This window comes from Stegostoma tigrinum, chromosome 7 (genome assembly GCF_030684315.1).
Source record: "Stegostoma tigrinum isolate sSteTig4 chromosome 7, sSteTig4.hap1, whole genome shotgun sequence".
NCBI classification, from domain to species: Eukaryota; Metazoa; Chordata; class Chondrichthyes; order Orectolobiformes; family Stegostomatidae; genus Stegostoma; species Stegostoma tigrinum.
The window spans coordinates 57,843,549-57,864,484 of record NC_081360.1 but is presented as its reverse complement, the minus strand read 5'-3'; the positions used below and the strand labels follow the sequence as shown (position 1 = coordinate 57,864,484).

At 42.0% G+C, this 20,936-nt stretch overlaps 1 protein-coding gene across 5 annotated transcripts in view; it reads left to right on the top strand.

The window, feature by feature from the left end:
• Positions 1-20,936, top strand: part of LOC125454151 (activin receptor type-1-like) — a 135,967-nt gene that overhangs the window by 55,191 nt on the left and 59,840 nt on the right. The window lies entirely within an intron of this gene.

The window sequence follows — 20,936 nt, the reverse complement described above, 5'->3', positions numbered from 1 at the left end:
GTGGGGGGAGGGGACGAACTGGGCTGGTTTTGGGATGCAGTGGTGGAAGGGGAGATTTTGAAGCTGGTGAAGTCCACATTGATACCATTGGGCTGCAGGGTTCCCAAGTGGAATATGAGTTGCTGTTCCTGCAACCTTCGGGTGGCATCATTGTGGCACTGCAGGAGGCCCATGATGGACATGTCATCTAAAGAATGGGAGGGGGAGTGGAAATGGTTTGCGACTGGGAGGTGCAGTTGTTTATTGCAAACTGAGCGGAGGTGTTCTGCAAAGCAGTCCCCAAGTCTCCGCTTGGTTTCCCCAATGTAGAGGAAGCCACACCGGGTACAGTGGATGCAGTATACCACATTGGCAGGTGAACCTCTGCTTAATGTGGAAAGTCATCTTGGGGCCTGGGATAGGGGTGGGGGAGGAGGTGTGGGGGCAAGTGTAGCATTTCCTGCGGTTGCAGGGGAAGGTGCCAGGTGTGGTGGGGTTGGAGGGCAGTGTGGAGCGAACAAGGGAGTCATGAAGAGTGTGGTCTCTCCGGAAAGCAGACAGGGGTGGGGATGGAAAAATGTTTTGGGTGGTGGGGTCGGATTGTAGATGGCGGAAGTGTCGGAGGATGATGCGTTGTATCCGGAGGTTGGTGGGGTGGTGTGTGAGAACGAGGGGGATCCTCTTGGGGCGGTTGTGGTGGGGGTGGGGTGTGAGGGATGTGTTGCGGGAAATGCAGGAGACGCGGTCAAGGGCGTTCTCGATCACTGTGGGGGAAAGTTGCGGTCCTTGAAGAACTTGGACATCTGGGATGTTTGGGAGTGGAATGCCTCATCTTGGGAGCAGATGCAGCGGAGGCGGAGGAATTGGGAATAGGGGAAGGAATTTTTGCAGGAGGGTGGGTGGGAGGAGGTGTATTCTAGGTAGCTGTGGGAATCGGTGGCCTTGAAATGGACATCTGTTACAAGCTGGTTGCCTGAGATGGAGACTGAGGGGTCCAGGAAGGTGAGGGATGTGCTGGAGATGGCCCAGGTGAACTGAAGGTTGGGGTGGAAGGTGTTGGTGAAGTGGATGAACTGTTCAAGCTCCTCTGGGGAGCAAGAGGCAGCGCCGATACAGTCATCAATGTAACGGAGGAAGAAGTGGGGTTTGGGGCCTGTGTAGGTGTTACAAGCTGGTTGCCTGAGATGGAGATTGATTACAAGCTGGTTGCCTGAGATGGAGACCATTTCCACTCCCCTCCCATTCTTTAGACGACATGTCCATCATGGGCCTCCTGCAGTGCCACAATGATGCCACCCGAAGGTTGCAGGAACAGCAACTCATATTCCACTTGGGAACCCTGCAGCCCAATGGTATCATTGTGGACTTCACCAGCTTCAAAATCTCCCCTTCCACCACCACATCCCAAAACCAGCCCAGTTCGTCCCCTCCCCCTACTGCATCACACAACCAGCCCAGCTCTTCACCTCCACCCACTGTATCCCAAAACCAGTCCAACCTGTCTCTGCCTCCCTAACCTGTTCTTCCTCTCACCCATCCCTTCCTCCCACCCCAAGCCGCACCTCCATCTCCTACCTACTAACCTCATCCCACCTCCTTGACCTGTCCGTCTTCCCTGGACTGACCTGTCCCCTCCCTACCTCCCCACCTATACTCTCTCCACCTATCTTCTTTTCTCTCCATCTTCGGTCCGCCTCCCCCTCTCTCCCTATTTATTCCAGAACCCTCACCCCATCCCCCTCTCTGATGAAGGGTCTAGGCCTGAAACGTCAGCTTTTGTGCTCCTGAGATGCTGCTGGGCCTGCTGTGTTCATCCAGCCTCACATTTTATTATCTTGAAATTTGTGATAGTTCATTACATCTTTACATTTGTCATGACTCTAAGACTAGTGGGGCTTGATTTCCAGTGCCCAACCACAGTAAATCATTATGCTTGTTCATCATTTCCATTTCCTCTCAAATGTTGGCTCTTTTTCAAATAGTCATTGAGCTACCTTTAGTGTTGATGGTATTCCACCAGCCCTATATAGTCACAGGCTTCCATTGTGTTTTTCAGTTTGAAACAATTCTCTTATATCAATACATCTAATCTCAATTAATCCAATCTTCTGTTTGGGTTCCACCATGAGTCTCATAAGCTCTGCAAGTGGTTGTCACTTAACAAAAGATCAAATTGATTTCAGTTCTATGACCATCTATTCCTTGATTAGTTTTTCTTGACAATATCTAGTTGAACTCCTGCTGATTGAAGATGTTCGAGGTCAAAATGTGCATTCATATTCGGGAGTGAGAATTCTTCATTATGAAGTATTTGCATGTTCTTCACGATCTGATAAACTGTATGTTGCAGAATTGCTTATAGCATCTTAAGTGCAATACCTCTTGGTGTAGTTGCAATGGTAGTTGCATTGTTGTAACTTCATCATTAGCACATTTACTGAAAACATATTGATGTTTGTCCCTGTGTCAGGCTGTTAGTGAGTTGTCCATTGATCTACATATATTCTTGCCAAGAGTCTCATTCTGTGTCACTTATTTCATCCTGGTTTGGCTTGTCTTTTATTTTAGCCTGTTCTACTTCATGTCCTTGCGTGAGTAGCTTTTTGACATTTGTTCTATCATTGTGCACTGCTTCAATACACCTTCTGGAAGTGACCTATTGTTTTACAGATAAAGCACTTTGTTTTTAAACAGCTGGGTACTGCATGTTTCTGAGGTTTTCTTGCTTTTTTAGAGTGGCAGGGTGGCACAGTGGCTCAGTGGTTAGCACTGCTGCCTCACAGCATCAGGGACCTGGATTTGATTCTACCCCTGGGTGACTGTCTGTGTGGAGTTTGCACATTCTCCCTGTGTCTGCTTGGTTTCCTCCAGGTGCTCCAGTCTCATCCCACAGTCCAAAGATGTGCAGGTTAGGTTGATTGGTCATTGCTAAATTGCCCATAGCGTCCAAGGATGTGCTGGCTAGGTGGATTAGCCATGGGCAATGCAGGGTTACAGGAATAGAGTAGGGCAGTGTGTCTGGACGGGATGCTCTTTGGAGGATCAATGTGGACTCGATGGGCTGCCCATCACAACTAAAACCCCCTACCCTTCCGGGGACCGTATCCCTCTATTCCCAACCTATTCATGTATTCGTCAAGATGCCTTTAAAAGTTACTATAGTAACTGCTTCCACTACAACCTCCGACAGCGAGTTCCATGCATCTACCACCCCCCTGTGTAAAACGTACATTAAGAACAAAATGGGTTGTGTTGATCTCCTGTAATCAGATTGATCTCGCCTGCTTAGTATTGATCAATGTTGCTTCTGGGTTTCTGCTTCACTCACATCTGAATGGCTGTCTCTAAGAGTCAAATTTGACCTTTTGCTTGACTTTATTAATTCTAATACTATGTGGATGTTTTTAATCTGTAACGTTTCAATATTGCTGGCACTCTGCATATTCAACATATTCAATGTTGTTTTAAATTCATTACTGTAGAATTTGCTTAACAGTAAATTTTTTTTGACAGCCTTTTAAACTCTATTATATTAAATTCTTCAATAATTCTTCAATAAAACGTCAAGTTGTATAACTGGCTCTTCTGTGCAATTTGCTACTTTTCAAGCTTTCAAAATTTTAGCCTTTAATTAGTGCTGTACCTCTACTGTTCACTGAGGTTTCCCACCATTTTACCAGTGTTTTCCTGCTTTTTTCAGGATTTCCCTGCCATTTTGACGACCAGATGATGGATTCTCACCCTTTTCATGGTTTCCTGTCTTTTGCAACAAAAATATTTTCTGTTTCTTTCCATACAAAATGGAAGCTCTCCCACACCTCATAGCCCAAGTCACGATGCTTTTTTGTGCAATAAGTTATATGAAATTCACTGGCTATGACCTTTTATAAATCCTCCAGCCAAAATTAAAAGTTAATTATTGATCCTTTTACATCTTTAAATTTCTCCTAACTTTTCTTCTGCTGGACTCTTTTTTTTTGGTAGATTTATTCAAATTTGCTCTTTTCCAGTTTAAGTCAATTCTGAGGTCTCCCCAAGTCTAAATTTATTTTCTGGCCCTTTCAGTGCCAAAATTGTTCTGTTGCTGCTGTCAGAGCAGTAGCAACCTCTGTCAGTACTAGCATTTCAACTAACTGACTAACTGGCTGTGACTTCTGGAAGTGGTAAATTTGTCTTCTTCAAAAAGAAAAACTATCCTCCACGTTCTACTGAAATTGTCTCCTTGTGGTAGGGATTTCCGCATGGAATTCAAATACTACTACCGTGTGGCATTTGATACATGACTAGGAGTGTCTGAGGTAGTTCACTACTACCAATCTTCTGTCAGTACTGACTTGAGGGCTTTTCTGCTATTGGTTTACTTACATAGGTCTATGGCAGACAATAGAAGAGGGATTTTCTGAAAAGGGTCCAGACCCCGAAACGCCAGCTTTCCTGCTCCTCTGATGCTGCTTGGCCTGCTGTGTTCATCCAGCTCTACACCTTGTTATCACAGATTCTCCAGCATCAGTAGTTCCTACTATCTCTAATAGAAGAGGGATGTGTCTTCATCAACAGGCTGGTTTATTGCATGACAGCAATAAGTACAACTCACGTTTCAAGTCTGGTATAATTGAGACATTCTCAGGAATTATACAGAATACACCTATTCCCAGTGAAGGTTAGTGTGGAATATACTGTCTGCACTCGAAGATTCTGTGTGATATCAGATTGGGTGCACTCCTTCACAGTCATTACTGTATACATCATGTTATGAGCAGTCCATGGAAGAGATTCTCCAGTTTATTTTGGTTCTAGTAAATTATCCCAAATAGATAAGCTTTTGGGTGAGGAAGGATTAAGTGGCTCCTCTCAGTTATTCACCACTTCCCACCACTCCCAAACATTACTGGTAACAATAAGGTTAATTCAACAGAAATCCATTCCCATGGGGATAGTTTTTTTCCCAAAAGCAAATGAACTTGTGCTTTAAAAGGAATGGATTTAACTAGGTTCCCTTGAATTGCCAGAGAGAGTTTGTTAATTACTAAACATGAAGAAACAGTAACAACATTATTTTGGATTTTTTGTAACATGTTTAGACAGGTGAGTAGTCTGAACAAATGGATGCAAAATATTTATCAATGCTCATGGTAAATTTAATGCCAAAGCAGCCATAATTTTCCAATAACACCACTAATGATAAAAGTCAAATTCACCAATCAAGCAACAACAGAGGTATCTGAAGATGTCTAGCCTGATCGACAAATTGAGTGGGATGAGCTGTTTTTGACTCCAGGAAGCGAAATCAATGTCCACATGTTCAGATCACTGTTGACAAGAAGTTATTACCCTCTGCATTCAGGATACTGAGAAATGACCATCTCTTCCATTTAGAAAGATATCCTTGGTCCAGAAATCCAGGATACTTCAAGGGACGAAATATTTGATATAACAAAGCAGCTGCTTTCCAAAATGGACATTTTCAGGATTTAAGGTCTCTTAGATGGTGTACGAGGAGAACTACCTGAGTTAGCAGAGAAGAGTTCCTCTGCAAAGGAAATTTAGGAGATTTAAGAGCCCTCCAGATAAGGTAATGGGCCAGCAAAAAGAAACTGTCCTCTGCGAAGAATACTAGAGGGAGATAAGGTCGTCCAGCAGAAAAATGATTCACAAATCAGCACCAGGTTAACATCCTTAAGCAAAAGATCTACTAATCTTCAAGAAAAGTGCAAAATGTCCAGCGTATTTGTACTTATGACATCACAGACTTGACAAGGTCAAGTGGTGGTAGAAGGTTGAACTAATGATAAATGTACCAATCATATTGTGCTCCCAGCTGGACAGATTCCAGACTGAAATCTGACTTGATAGATTATATAATGAGTTTTGTTAAATTTTATTTAACATGGTGGTCTTCCATTGAAACATAAGCAAGCAGTGCTGCCGATTTGGTTTTAACAGTAGAACAGAAGTTTAATACACAAAATCATTGAAGACAAAGTAAGCCAGGCTTTTTACATACAGCACAATTTAAAAGATTTCAAAACATTTGGCAGAAGCACTAGCACTTTACAGAGCTCAAATACTAGATAGAATTCCCTTTTCAATCTTATCCATAGTTTTGACCAAACTGTATCTTCCAAATCCCTCAATTAAGGATTCGATAGGCCATTCTTTAATTGTTCACTGTTAAAGGTTGTTAAAACTTCTAAGCATCGAATAAATCCCATCAGGGTTCTAACCAAAGATTTTGGGTCTGCAGTTTTCCAACTAACACCCTTCACTGAGTTAACCTATTTGCTAATTGTTCCGATAAACTCATTTCGTAAGAAGAAACTGGTCTTGCATCTGAATCCAGACAATTCTATGAACTGAAGCCAAAAACTTTCCAATTTATGGGCTTTCCTAAGCAAAAAAGAATCAATTCTTGATTCTTCTAAACCAAAAACAAATTGCTATCTTTCAATGTTTGTGCTCTCCATTCATAAAGCTCTCTCACTATATAAGCACAATCCCAATATCACTGCAGGCAAGGCAAATGGTATAATCATCACTGTAAAAACAGTTGAAAACATTTCTGTAAAATTCTTAGAACTTTTTAATGTCCAACATGGCTAATTGCTCATTTTCAGTCCATTCTGATTTGATCTCCACGGCATCAACATTTATATTATAGATAATAGAAAATTCTGAAAATTCAGTTACTGCAGCATCCATGCAGAGAGAAACCATACTCATTAATGCTTCATATCCATATCTCTTTATCTTTTCTAAAGGCATCAATATTACATTCAGATTTAGTATTTGTAAATCAGTCAGTAAAATCTGCTGAACAAGGGCGTCCCCAGCAACAACTCTCATTTTCATAGTGCGTTTATGTAAATCAAACATCCTACGGTGCTTTGCTGGTACGTGCCTGAACTAAATGTGATGTTGAGCCACATAAGAAATTAAAAAAATGCGACCAAAAATTTAGTCAAGGAGGTGGGTTTTGAGCTGTGTCTCAAACATCTTCACCTCTCTTTTTAAATGGGGGGATATTTGCAGGTTTGAGGTTGGGAATACTGAAGACACAGCCACCAATAATGGAGCGGGTTCAAATAGGAGCATTCTAAGAGGCCAGTAATGGAGGAGTAGAGTGATATCTGAGTTGTAGAGTTAAAGGAAGTTACAGAGATTGTTGAGAGAAGGGATAGTGGTGCAAATTGAAAATTGGGATAACATTTTTAAATTGGTTCCCACTTAAATAACATGACAATAGGAACAGGGATAATGGTTGAACAACATTTGATTTGAGCTAGGATACAATTGAGTTTAAGTTTTGGAAAGTGGAAAATTGAATATCATGTAAGAAAATATTGGAATTGTTACAGTTGGAATTGTAACGAAGGATGAATGAGCGCTTCGGATGAAAGGGAAGAACGATGTAGCTGAGCAACATTAGGATGAGGCAGTTGTGGTGATGGTGTGGGGAAAATATTGGAAACTCATTTTAGGACAGAATACAACAGCAAGATTGCAGACTGTTTTGCTCCATGTGATAGGTGAAGCATATAAAATAGCTATTATGATGAAATTCATCTTCCTTAATCTGTAGAACTTGCTTTGAATTAATACCAAATTAGGTATAAACTGCACTAACTAACATCACTGGGATGTCTTAATAACCTTGAGCAGTATCTTTCTTCTAGAATGTGAGCAATGGAACATGAAATTTCCCTTCAACTGCCATTGTCTGTCGAAAGCCTCTTTGTCAATCTGTGCTTTTCTTTTAAATCTTTCTCTCTCTTGTTCTCCCTTAAGTTTGTCTCTTGCTGAGTTTTCAAATTATTCTTGCTCACTCCCATGCCTGATAGATAAGGTCTAAGTGATAATGGGAACTGCAGATGCTGGAGAATCCAAGATAACAAAGTGTGGAGCTGGATGAACACAGCAGGCCAAGCAGCATCTCAGGAGCACAAGAGCTGACGTTTCGGGCCTAGACCCTTCATCAGAGGGGGGCGGTTGGGGAGAGGGTTCTGAAATAAATAGGGAGAGAAGGGGAGGCAGACCGAAGATGGAGAGAAAAGAAGATAGGTGGAGAGGAGAGTATAGGTGGGGAGGTAGGGAGGGGATAGGTCAGTCCGGGGAAGATGGACAGGTCAAGGAGGCGGGATGAGGTAGTAGGTAGGAAATGGAGGTGCAGCTTGAGGTGGGAGGAAGGGATGGGTGAGAGGAAGAACAGGTTAGGGAGGCGGAGACAGGCTGGGCTGGTTTTGGGATGCAGTGGAGGGAGGGGATGAGCTGGGCTGGTTTAAAGCAACTTAAAACAAAAGTCTAAGCAACTTTCTAACAGTGTTTGGAATGTGCTTTGTTTTTATTGCCTTGCTAAGCTCACAAGTTGTTTGTTCATTACTGGGAAGGCAATGGGTGGCAAAGGAGGAGGGAAAACCTTTTTTTAAGTAAATGAACTGCTCTTTATCAGTTTGCCTTTATATATACTTTTCTGAAAAGAAGACATGAAATCCCTTCTTATATAAGAGGGTTGTTGTTCAGATTGTAGGCCTGTGGCCAGTGGTATGCTGCGAGGATCAGTGCTGGGTACACATGATCAACTGGACCAGTGGGCTGAGGAGTGGCAGATAGAGTTTAAGTTATTAAATGCATAGTGGGATAAACCAGGGCATAGATAGCATAGGTAACGGCGGGGCCCTGGGATGTTGTTGTCAAACGGAGAGATCTAGGGGTGCAGGTTGTTAGTTCATTGGAAATGGCATCACAGGTAGACAGGGTCGAGAAGAAGGCATTTGGCATGTTTGCCTACGTGTGGCGTACTGTTTCCAATTCTGGTTGCTGTGCTCTACGAAGGATGTTATTAAATTGGAAAGAGTGCAAAAAAGGTTTATTAGTATTACTGACACTAAAAGGTTTGAGTTATAAGGAGAGCTGAGAAGGCTGGGAGCTTTTTCCCTGAAGTGTAGGATGTTGTGGGATGACCTTATAGACGTTTATAAAATCATGAGGGGCATAGATAAGATGAATAGTCAAGGTCTTTTCCCTAGGGTGGGGGAGTCAAAAACCAGAGGACATAGGTTTAAGGTGAGAGGGAAAATATTTCTAAGGGTCCTGAGGAGCCACTTTTTCACACAGAGGGTGGTGCAAGTATGGATTGAGCTTTCAGAGACAAGTACAAATACAACACCTAAAAAACATTTGAATGGGTACTTGGATAAGAAATGTTTAACTGGGTGTGGGCCAAATGCAGGCAAATGGGGTGTTATGAAGTGGAGGTTGACACCTGCTCTGATAACTAAAACTGAAAGACCCACTGAGGCTAGCCTTGCCTCATAATCTGTTAAAGGAAGCATGACAAGTGCCTGCCTCTCACCCCCAATCTGTTGTAAAAGGGAGGTTAAATAAAATGAAATCCTTTCACTCCTTCTATAATCAACAAGTAACAATTCATTTATCTAATGCTAACAGTGAACAAATTAACTGAGCTACTAACAAACTGAACAATTCCCCCCCTTAACTACTAACTAGTCCTGAATAAAACAAAATTCTAATAGAATGCTGTTCCAATTAATATAATTCCCACTTATATAAATCAAGCTAATAAAATAAACTAAAATTTAATCTCTCAAAATTACAGCCTGGATACGTCCTTTGGAATGTTTGTGCCTTTTCTGCTGATCTTCAGTCAAGAACACTTTTCTCCATTGAATTCTTGTGTTAGGAATTTTAGCTCAGAGTGCTACTGTGAGTGCAAATGGCAGTTGCTCTTGCACCGATTCTCAAATGTCCTCTTCTTTTATACCCTTGATGACCTATTAATTTCTTGCAATACAGTTTGGTCCTAGGTTGTCAAAACTATTAGATTTAAATTTAAGATAACAAGGTGTAGAGCTGGATGAACACAGCAGGCCAAGCAGCATCAGAGGAGCAGTAAGGCTGATGTTTCGGGCCTAGACGCCTCTTCAGAAAAAAAATCTTTAATCTCTAAAAATAAAGATTTAAATTTAACTGGCTTTTATTTTGTAAGTGCCTGGTTTAAATTAATTGGCTGATTTTTCAAAATCCCTGCCTTAACAATAAAACAAACCACTGCCAGAGTTGTTAACCTCATAGCCTTTTGATACAGTGTTTCAATTTCAGGAGCTCTCTTTTCTAATCTCCAACCATACAAAAAACGTCATCTTTTAAAAGAACCTCGCACTGTTTTCCTCCCTATCATTTTACAAACATCAAATCCTAACATCCTGCCTTCCAATCTACAAATATGATGCAAACTTCACAACATGGGGCTAGTTGAGTGTAGCATGGGTCATCATGGATGAGTTGGGCCAAAGGGTCTGTTTCCATGCTGTATGAATCTGAGTTTTTTTTTAGGCCACTGATCAAACAATTGCAAGGGGACAATTTTGTCAGATATTTTCCTCTGAAATGTGGATGAAAGTGGGGAAGTAGGAAGTTTAGAGAAGATTTTCAGAGAAGCTAGACAAGACTCACAACTAAATATCCTCTTACTTCACAGCGAAGAGCACAGAGTATGTAGTGCTTGCTGGCTTACTACACTAATATATTAATGATTACTTCTAAAGAGCAATTGGGAGCAATTGTTCCATGGTAAAGGCACTATAGACATGTGGAGACTGTTTAAGGAACAGTTGTTGCGAGTGATGAATAAATATGTCCCTCTGAGACAGGCAAGAAGGGGTGAGATAAAGGAACCTTGGATGACGAGAGCGGTGGAGCTTCTCGTCAAAAGGAAGAAGGTAGCTTACATAAGCTGGAGGAAGCTAGGGTCAAGCTCAGCTCTAGAGGATTACAGGCAGGCGAGGAAGGAGCTCAAAAATGGTCTGAGGAGAACCAGGAGGGCGCACGAGAAAGGCTTGGCAGAACGGATGAGGGAGAACACAAAGGCATTTTACACTTACGTGAGAAATAAGAGAATGATCAAAGAAAGAGTAGGGCCGATCAGGGATAGCATAGGGAACTTGTGTGTGGAGTCTGAGGAGGTAGGGGAAGCCCTAAATGAGTTTTTTGCTTCTGCCTTTACGAAAGAAACGAACTTTATAGTGAATGAAACCTTTGAAGAGCAGGTGTGCATGCTGGAATAGATAGAGATAGAGGAAGCTGATGTGCTGAAAATCTTGTCAAACATTAAGATTGACAAGTCGCCAGGCCCGGACCAGATTTGTCCTCGGCTGCTTTGGGAAACGAGAAATGCAATTGCTTTGCCACTTGCGAAGATCTTTGCATCCTCGCTCTCTACTGGAGTCGTACCTGAGGACTGGAGAGAGGCAAATGTAATTCCTCTCTTCAAGAAAGGAAATAGGGAAATCCCGGGCAATTACAGACCAGTAAGTCTCACGTCTGTCGTCTGCAAGGTGTTAGAAAGGATTCTGAGGGATAGGATTTATGACCATCTGGAAGAGCATGGCTTGATTAAATGCAGTCAACACGGCTTTGTGAGGGGTAGGTCATGCCTCACAAACCTTATCGAGTTCTTTGAGGATGTGACTAGAAAAGTTGATGAGGGTCGAGCTGTGGATGTGGTGTAAATGGACTTAAGCAAGGCATTTGATAAAGTTCCCCATGGTAGGCTCATTCAGAAGGTCCAGAGGAATGGGATACAGGGGAACTTGGCTGTCTGGATACAGAATTGGCTGGCCAACAGAAGACAGCGAGTGGTAGTAGGAGGAAAATATTCTGCCTGGAAGTCAGTGGTGAGTGGTGTTCCACAGGGCTCTGTCCTTGGGCCTCTACTGTTTGTAATTTTTATTAATGACTTGGATGAGGGGATTGAAGGATGGGTCAGCAAGTTTGCAGACGACACGAAGGTCGGAGGTGTCGTTGACAGTATAGAGGGCTGTTGTAGGCTGCAGCGGGACATTGACAGGATGCAGAGATGGGCTGAGAGGTGGCAGATGGAGTTCAACCTGGATAAATGCGAGGTGATGCATTTTGGAAGGTCGAATTTGAAAGCTGAGTACAGGATTAAGGATAGGATTCTTGGCAGTGTGGAGGAACAGAGGGATCTTGGTGTGCAGATACATAGATCCCTTAAAATGGCCACCCAAGTGGACAGGGTTGTTAAGAAAGCATATGGTGTTTTGGCTTTCATTAACAGGGGGATTGAGTTTAAGAGTCATGAGATCTTGTTGCAGCTCTATATAACTTTGGTTAGACTGCACTTGGAATACTGCGTCCAGTTCTGGTCGCCCTATTATAGGAAAGATGTGGATGCTTTGGAGAGGGTTCAGAGGAGGTTTACCAGGATGCTGCCTGGACTGGAGGGCTTAACTTATGATGAGAGGTTGACTGAGCTCTGACTCTTTTCATTGGAGACAAGGAGGAGGAGAGGGGACCTAATTGAGGTATACAAGATAATGAGAGGCATAGATAGAGTTGATAGCCAGAGACTATTTCCCAGGGCAGAAATGGCTAACACGAGGGGTCATAGTTTTAAGCTGGTTGGAGGAAAATATAGAGGGGATGTCAGAGGCAGGTTCTTTGCACAGAGAGTTGTGAGAGCATGGAATGCGTTGCCAGCAGCAGTCGTGGAAGCAAGGTCATTGGGGACATTTAAGAGACTGCTGGACATGCATATGGTCACAGAAATTTGAGGGTGCATACATGAGGATCAATGGTCGGCACAACATCGTGGGCTGAAGGGCCTGTTCTGTGCTGTACTGTTCTATGTTCTATGTCTAAAATCATGGTCATTCACAGCACAGGGAGAAACCTTGCCCTTTCAGTGACAGCAAATCAAAAGACATTTCAGCTTCCTGTGCGCTCAGTAACTACCTCACATTGATACGCCTGTTACTGAAGCTTCAAGTGAAGGAAACGATCTGGCCTCATTCACGGAACAAAATTCCTTAGATAATTTTTAAAATTCTGTTAAATCTCCATTTGGTCTTAATTCTCTGTTTTGCTTTTTCATTCCGTCCCAAAGAATATTAAAAAATATTATTTTATAGATAACCCTGCAAATTTTTAGCTGTTCCAAATCATTTCAAAAAACTGCACATTCTCCTTTTTCTTTTTATTTAAAGTTCCCAAGACATTGCTAACTATTCAGCATGCCACCCAGTGATCGTCATTCAGATGATCTTTGGTGAATGTCACCAAGATATCTGACCTGTTTAGGATGCTCCAGGCAAATATTATCCTTCTCTGTTCTGGGATACATGGACAGTCCACATCTTGGGATGAGGGTGAGCTGAGAGTTGGGAAAGAGCACAAAATGGAAACAAGCTGCTGTCTTCAACTTTCTTAGTGACAAAGCTGAGATACATCTCCTTCAAAGGCCAGTGTAGAATGGTAGTAATAGTTCAATGCTTCATTTATGTGGCAACCATAACTAAATGAAGACATAAATGGCTGGTATAAGGGTGGTCACATTGCTCAGCCTGTGAAGAAGTATCGGGATGTTAGGTGTGAGTCCTAGATTTCAGGAATGTTGCTGGATGAATGATGGGGCTATGGTGTGTTGACCAGCGTGAGAATTTATTGGCTTATGTAACGTTATTTGAAGATATATTAACTGACATCACTCCCCCAAATACAGTGTTCAGTTTCTTGTGGCACTGCTGTGAAGTCCCCTGGTCTGGGAGTCAGGAATTAATCTCTCTGTTCTACTGCTCCCACTTTCTTTTCTGTGGGTGGATTGTGGGGATCTCCTGGCACCTTTCTCTTTGCAGCCCTCACACCTGGTGTTCCATTTTCTGTTTTTTAAAATGTGTAATATTATTTGGTACAGTTTACCTTAAATGCAATCAGCTCTTAAGAAGGCAAAATGTTACTAGCAATGCAGTTCTTGCCACCTCCAGTTGCAACCAGCAGCACATTAAACATTTGGGTTTGTGCTACAATTATGATAATACAGTGACAGAGCCAAATTTAAATGCTGTCTACCTCCAATAGAACTGGTGCTAGAGGCCATAAAGCACGACTCTAGTGTCTGAAAAAAACCAGATGCGGTAAGTTTAACTTTTTGGGCGTTTATTCTGCTGAACTAGTTTACATATTCCAGCCCTTGGCTCAGACACCATTTTTAAAATTTATTTTAATCATCAAACGAAATTGTACAGAGTCTGAAATGTAAAACATCAAAGCTGTCTTGGGTATACTAGTTTCCTAAAAATTGAATTAAAAGCATGGTGATAGAAAATCCATTCTTGTTTTGTTTCTCTGACGATTTAGCATACATTACAGCTGCTATCATTTGATCTTTTTGTCCTTTTTTTGCTGGAATATAATATAGAACTGGGAGGGGGGTGCGGAAGAGAGGATTTTGCAGTTGAATTCATTCATCAGAGAATGCAGTAAAGGACTCGATGAGTTCAAGTAAATAACGATGGAGGAATGCATGAGATAGAGAGCTGACTGAACTATGACAATTCCATATTAGGATACAAATACCATCATTGGTAGAGAACAAAGCAAAGGGAAAATAAATTTTCTTTCAGCCACAGGATGAGTGGTATGGGTTGGCTGAGCATTTATTTCCCATCCTTGGTGATGCTCGTTGGTAATGAGCTGCCTTCTTGAACTACTGCAGTCCATTTGGTGTAGGTACACACACAGTTGCATTAGAGACGCTGAGCCAGGGTTCCTGGTCTGTTGCCCCTATTGCCCTGGGAATGTTTCAAGTGGGTGACACAAGCATGTTTATGTTAAGTTGTTTTAAAGTTCTGTTGCCAGAATATATGTTTGAGCAGAGAGTTGAAGTTTGTTTTTATTGATCAAATGGGAAAACTGCTTGAAACAAAATCATGCAATACTGAATACTACAAACTGTTGTGCATCAACAGGGCTCCCCATCTTCCTTGTTTATCCTGTGCCATGTGAGATGGGTAATTTTTTGTTTACTATGATATTCATTTTGGTAAAGTAAAGCAAATTCATTCTTTCAATATGAATAAAGTATAGATCAAATCATAGAACAACAGAATTTCTACAGTGCAGAAAGAGGCCATCCAGCCTATCAAGAATACAGTGATCCTATCCCCTTTACCTCCTATTTACTGTGGCTAACCCACCTATCCTGCACATCCCAAGACCATTGCCAATCCACCTAACCTCCACATCTTTGGACTGAGACAAAACCGGATCACCCAGCTAAAATCCACACAGACCCAGGGAGAATGTGCAAACTCCTCCCAGGCTGTCACCCAGTGGTTGAATTGATCCCAGGTTCCTGGTGTTCTGAGGCAGCAAAACTAACTACTGAGCCACTGTACTGCCCAGATTAGGTTTCACAACAGTACTCAGTTCTTGTGCTTCATATGCACTCAATAGATAATGAGTACAAAGTGGATATTATTTCAATATCCCCTCATTACTGCCTCATACGTGTGATAATTATGTCATTTAATATATTCTCCATCTATTCTACTGTTTAAAATGGGCCTAATTAAAATGGCAAGTTATTTTTTAGCATCTCACTGAAGAGAAATAACCATTTAGTCACTCATTTTTAGATGTTTTACATTGCAGAAGGAGAGTTGAAGTTTTTAATCTAACTCTGAAAAGATTAGTTTCTTCACACTATTTTCATTCATGTGAAAGTTGAGTGAAAATGTGAATTGCAATGGCAATTTAATTACCAACTCTTGTACTTAGGTTTCAGCTGTGTTTTATTAATGGGACGCTGCTTATCAAATATTATTTCATTCACAGCCAAGAATTTAGTATCAAGTACAATGCTGATTTTGCTTTAAAAAAGTGTCAGATTTAGTATAATGTATAGTAAATCGGTGTGTGAAATTTTGTGAAAGATTATGATCAACTTTCCAAATGATTGCAAGTTAATGCTGACTTTTGTTTGTCTCAGAGATAGCACTTTCACATCTAAATCGGAGATTTGAGAATGCACATCCCATTTGTAAACTTAAGCATACAATTTAATTCAAAGCTTCCCTGTATCTCCAGAAGAGACATTAACCTTTGGCATGACTGAACATTTATTCATATTGCTATTCACTGGTGGGGGAGCTAGGAATGTCCTGAGGGATGCAGACAGTACCTTTTCTTGCAAGTGCAATCATTGACCTGGAACTGATTGTGAGGAGGAATCGGCCAACATTTAACCAATAGGGTGATATTTTGGATCCATTCAGTCTCTAATTCTTTGATTTTTGCCATCATTCTCACTCCTAATTAAAGGTCAGTGAAATCCTCCAATTTAAACAGAACTCCTCAAGGGATGTATATGTGTATATTGCGTGCAGTTCTGGTCACCCCATTACAGGAAGGATGTGTCAGCATTGGAAAAGGTGCAGAGGAGATTTACCAGGGTGTTGCCTGGTCTGGAGCGCAGGCTCTACGAAGAAAGGCTGAGGGACTTGGGTCTGTTCTCATTGGAGAGAAGGAGGCTAAGAGGGGATTTAATAGAGACATACAAGATGATCAGATGATTAGATAGGGTGGACAGTGAGAGTCTTTTTCCGAGGATGATGACTTCAGCATGTACAAGGGGGCATAGCCGCAATTGAGGGGTGATAGATTTAAGATAGATGTCTCAGAGGCAGGTTCTTTACTCAGGGAGTGGTAAGGGCGTGGAACACCCTGCCTGCCAATGTAGTTAACTCAGCCACATTAGGGACATTTAAACAGTCCTTGGATAAGCATATGGATGATGATGGGACAGTGTAGGGGGAGGGGCTTAGATTAGTTCACAGATTGGTGCAACATCAAGGGCCGAAAGGCCTGTTCTGCACTGTATTGTTCTATGTTCTATGTTCATTTAAGATCCTGTTGAATCCTACCCCTATGGCCATGTGAATAAGTTGTCATTGGTGTGAAATTTTATTTGAATCTGTGAAATGCTTGGCAAACAGGCCTGTAAGGTACCCATGTAAATGCAGATCGCTCTGGTAATTTACATTGCCATTCTGCTGCAATTGCATAAATAACAGGAACACAAAAAGGTAAAAATCGGAAGAAACAGTGAATCCACTAAGAGGAAAACACACACATATATAAATTATTATAAATAAAAAGGTGTATGATATGTAGCATTTTACATTTTTAAATAAATTTAAAAATTGAAAAAGCTGAAAATAAATAAAAAGCACCTACTAGTAATATAAGGTGTCAACCTGGTGAAGCTATCAAACAGGACTACTTGCACACCAAACAGCATAAGCAGCAAGTGATAAACAGAGCTAAGTGATCCCAAAACGAATGGATCAGATCTAGCTCTACAGTCTTGCCATATTCAGTTGTGAATGATAGTTAACGATTAAACAACTCCACTGGAAGAGAAGGCTCCACAAATATTCCCATCCTCAATGATGGAAGAGCCCAGCACATCAGTCCAAAAGATAAGGCTGAAGCATTCGCCGTAATCATCAGCCAGAAGTGCCGAATGGATGATCCATTTTGGCCTCCTCCAGTGGACCCCAGCATTACAGATACCGGTCTTCAACCAATTCGAGTTACTCCATGTGCTATCAAGAAGTGGTTGTCAACACAAGATACTGCAATGTTTATGGGCCTTGACATCATTCTGGCAATGGTACCAAAGAAGGACAGGATTTACACAATTCATGGTAAGATCCTTAGTAGTGTTGTAGAACAGACAGACCTTGAGGTTCAGGTGCATAAATCTTTGAAATTTGCCTCACAGGTAGACTGGGTGGTTAAGAAGGCAATCAGCACTGTCTGCAATTCTGGCTGCCCTGTTATTGGAAGGATATTATTAAACTAGATTCGGAAGAGATTTACCAGACTATTGCTGGGAATAGAGGGTTTGAGATGTAAAAAATAGACTGGCAAGACTGCAAACTTTTTCATTGGGGCATAGAAGGGTAAGGGGTGACCTTATAGAGGTTTATAAAGTGATGAGTGGCACAGATAAGGTGAATGGCAAGTGTCATCTCCCTAAGGTGGAGTTAGAACAAAGAACAAAAAAAATTTCAGCACAGGAACAGGCCCTTCGGCCCTCCAAGCCTGCACCGATCCACATCCTCTATCTAAACCTGTCGCCTATTTTCCAAGGATCTGTATCCCTCTGCTCCCTGCCCATTCATCTAGATACATCTTAAATGACGCTATCATGCCCGTCTCTACCATCTCTACTGGCAACATGTTCCAGGCACCCACCACCCTCTGTGTAAAGAACTTTCCACGCATATCTCCCTTAAACTTTTCCCCTCTCACCTTGAAATCGTGACCCCTAATTGAGTCCCCAACTCTGGGAAGAAGCTTCTTGCTATCCACCCTGTCTCTACCTCTCACGATTTTGTGGACCTCATTCAGGTCCCCCCTCAACCTCTGCCTTTCTAATGTAAATAATCCTAATCTACTCAACCTCATTTCATTTCTAGCACGCTCCATATCAGGCAACATCCTGGTGAACCTCCTTTGAACCCTCTCCAAAACATTCACATCCTTTTGGTAATGTGGCAACCAGAACTGTACACAGTATTCCAAATGTGGTCGAACCAAAGTCCTATCCAACTGCAACATGGCCTGCCAAATCTTGTAGTCAATACCCGTCTGATTAATGAAAGTATGCCGTATGCTGCCTTGACCACTCTTATTGACCTGCATTGCCACCTTCAGGGTACAATGGACCTGAACACCCAGATCTCTCTGTACATCAGTTTTTCCCAGGGCTTTTCCATTTACCATATATTTCGCTTTTGAATTGGGTCTTCCAAAATGCATCACCTTGCATTTGCCTGGATTGAACTCCATTTGCCATTTCTCTTCCCAACTTTCCAATCTATCTATATTCTGCTGCAAAACTAGGGTTTTTCAAAACTCGGGGACATATTTCTAAGCTGAGAGGAGAAAGATGTAAAAAGGCTATGAGAGGCAACATTTTTATATGGAGAGTGGTTTGTATGTCCATCATCTGCAAGGCACAAGACAGGAGTGTGATTGAATACTCGTCATTTGTTTGGATGGATGCGGCTCCTACAACACACAAGAAGCTTGGCACCATCCAGCACAAAGCAGCTCACTTGACTGGCACCAGACCCCAAACAATCACTCCTTCCACCACCAATACTCAGGAGCAGCAATGTTCTATCTACCAGATGCACTGCAGAAGTTCACCAAAGATCCTCAGACCTATCCTTCCAAGCCAGGATCATGACCATCTAAAAGGACAAAGGCAGCAGATACTTGGGTACACCATCACCTTCGAGTACCCCTTCAAGCCATTAACCGTCCTGACTTGGAAATATGTCACAGTTCCTTCAGTGTCACTGAGTCAAAATCTTGGCATTCCTTCCTTAATGACATAGTGGGTCAATCCACAGCAAGTGTGGCTCAAGGAGGCAGCTCATCACCATTTTGAATGGGTAATGCATGCTGGCCAGCCAGTGACATCCACATCCCACAAATGAATTAAAAAGAGATCAAGGCAGTGAAGTATTAACAAGGCTGGCGTTTTTTTCCCTGTAACAGTGAAGGTTGAGATGGATCTTGACGAAAGTGTGCAAGGTGATGAGGGGCATAGATAATGTGGATAGGAAGACACCTTTTCTATTAGTAGATGGTTAATCATAGATATAAAGTAAGAGTTGGAAGGTTGAGGAGAGTTGGAGAAATGTTTTCACCCAGAGGGCAGACTGAGTCCGGAACTCACTATCTGACAAGGTGGTTGGGTAAGAAATTCTCGTAATCGTAGAATCCTTACATAGAAACCATTTAGCCCATCGAGTTTGTACAGACCCTCCGAAGAGCACTCCCTTCCCCCATCCCCAGCCCATTCAGCCTCCACATCCCTGGACTCTACGGACCATTATAGAATGGCCAATCCACCTACACACCTTTTGGACTGTGGGAGGAAATCAGAGCACTGGGCGGAAACCCATGCAGCCATGGGGAGAATGTGCAAACCCCACACAGACAATCACCAAGGCTGGGTCCCTGGCACCAACCACTGTGCCACCAAGTCAACCCTAGATTAAAAATATGGAAAACGGAATACAATCTAAATTAGGTTTACACAGTATTTAGATAGCCACAGGTTGTTGTCACTATGGGTGAAAAACTGTAAAATGGGGTTAGTATAGACAGATCTTTGACTGGCATGAACAAAATGGACTGAAAGGCCATCGAGTATGAGAATCATTGAAAATTTGTGTAAAACAGTAACTTTAAGACAATGGTACTGAAGAAGGACAGGACTTGTACAGTTAGTAGTAAGTTCCTGAGTAGATGTCGATGACTGTATATTTCCAACACTCTATTTTTCATTTCAATTTGGAAAGCTCTGGAATATAAATCTTTTTCTTTCGGCATGCAAAATAGATGCTAGTCAATCAGCAACCTAGTTGTCTTAACTGTGCAGAAGAAAATCTAATGGTGTGTTAATGGTCTGCAGATTCAGTATTATCCATTATTGCCAGAACAGATGTAAATTTCGCCAGCTTTTTTAAAAGTAGTCCCATACAGTGCTGTTATCAGATTAACATAGAATCATAGAATGGTTACAGCACAGCAGGAAGTGGCCTTATTGTCTGTGCTGGCACTCCGAGATGGAATTCAGCCTGTTTTTTCTCTTGAAGTCCTACAAATGTTTATTTTTTCAGCCAATTCATTTCCGTTTTTGAGGGGACCCAGCTTTGCCTCCACTGTAAGCTCAGGCGGTGCAATCCAGACCTTAACTGTTCACTGCCTGAAAAATCTTTTTATTTTGATATTACTTCTTTAACCGATAGCCTTCAATTTGTCCCCTTTGGTTTTGATCATCCAACAAATGGGGATGTTTTTCCTCTCTGCTTTGCCCAGAGACCAAGACTTTGAATACCTGTATCAAATTTCCTATCAACCTTCCTTTCTCCAAGGAGAATGGCCTCAACTTCTCCATTCTCCTGGTTCCAGGAATGAAGAACTTACTTTTATGAATTTTTCCAGCATCCTCTCTTAACGTCTTATAAACTGTGCCAAGTGTGGTTCCCAGAACTCACTTCTAAAACCTAGTTGAGATCGATGCAGTATCCCATGTAGGTTTGATGTAACCTTCT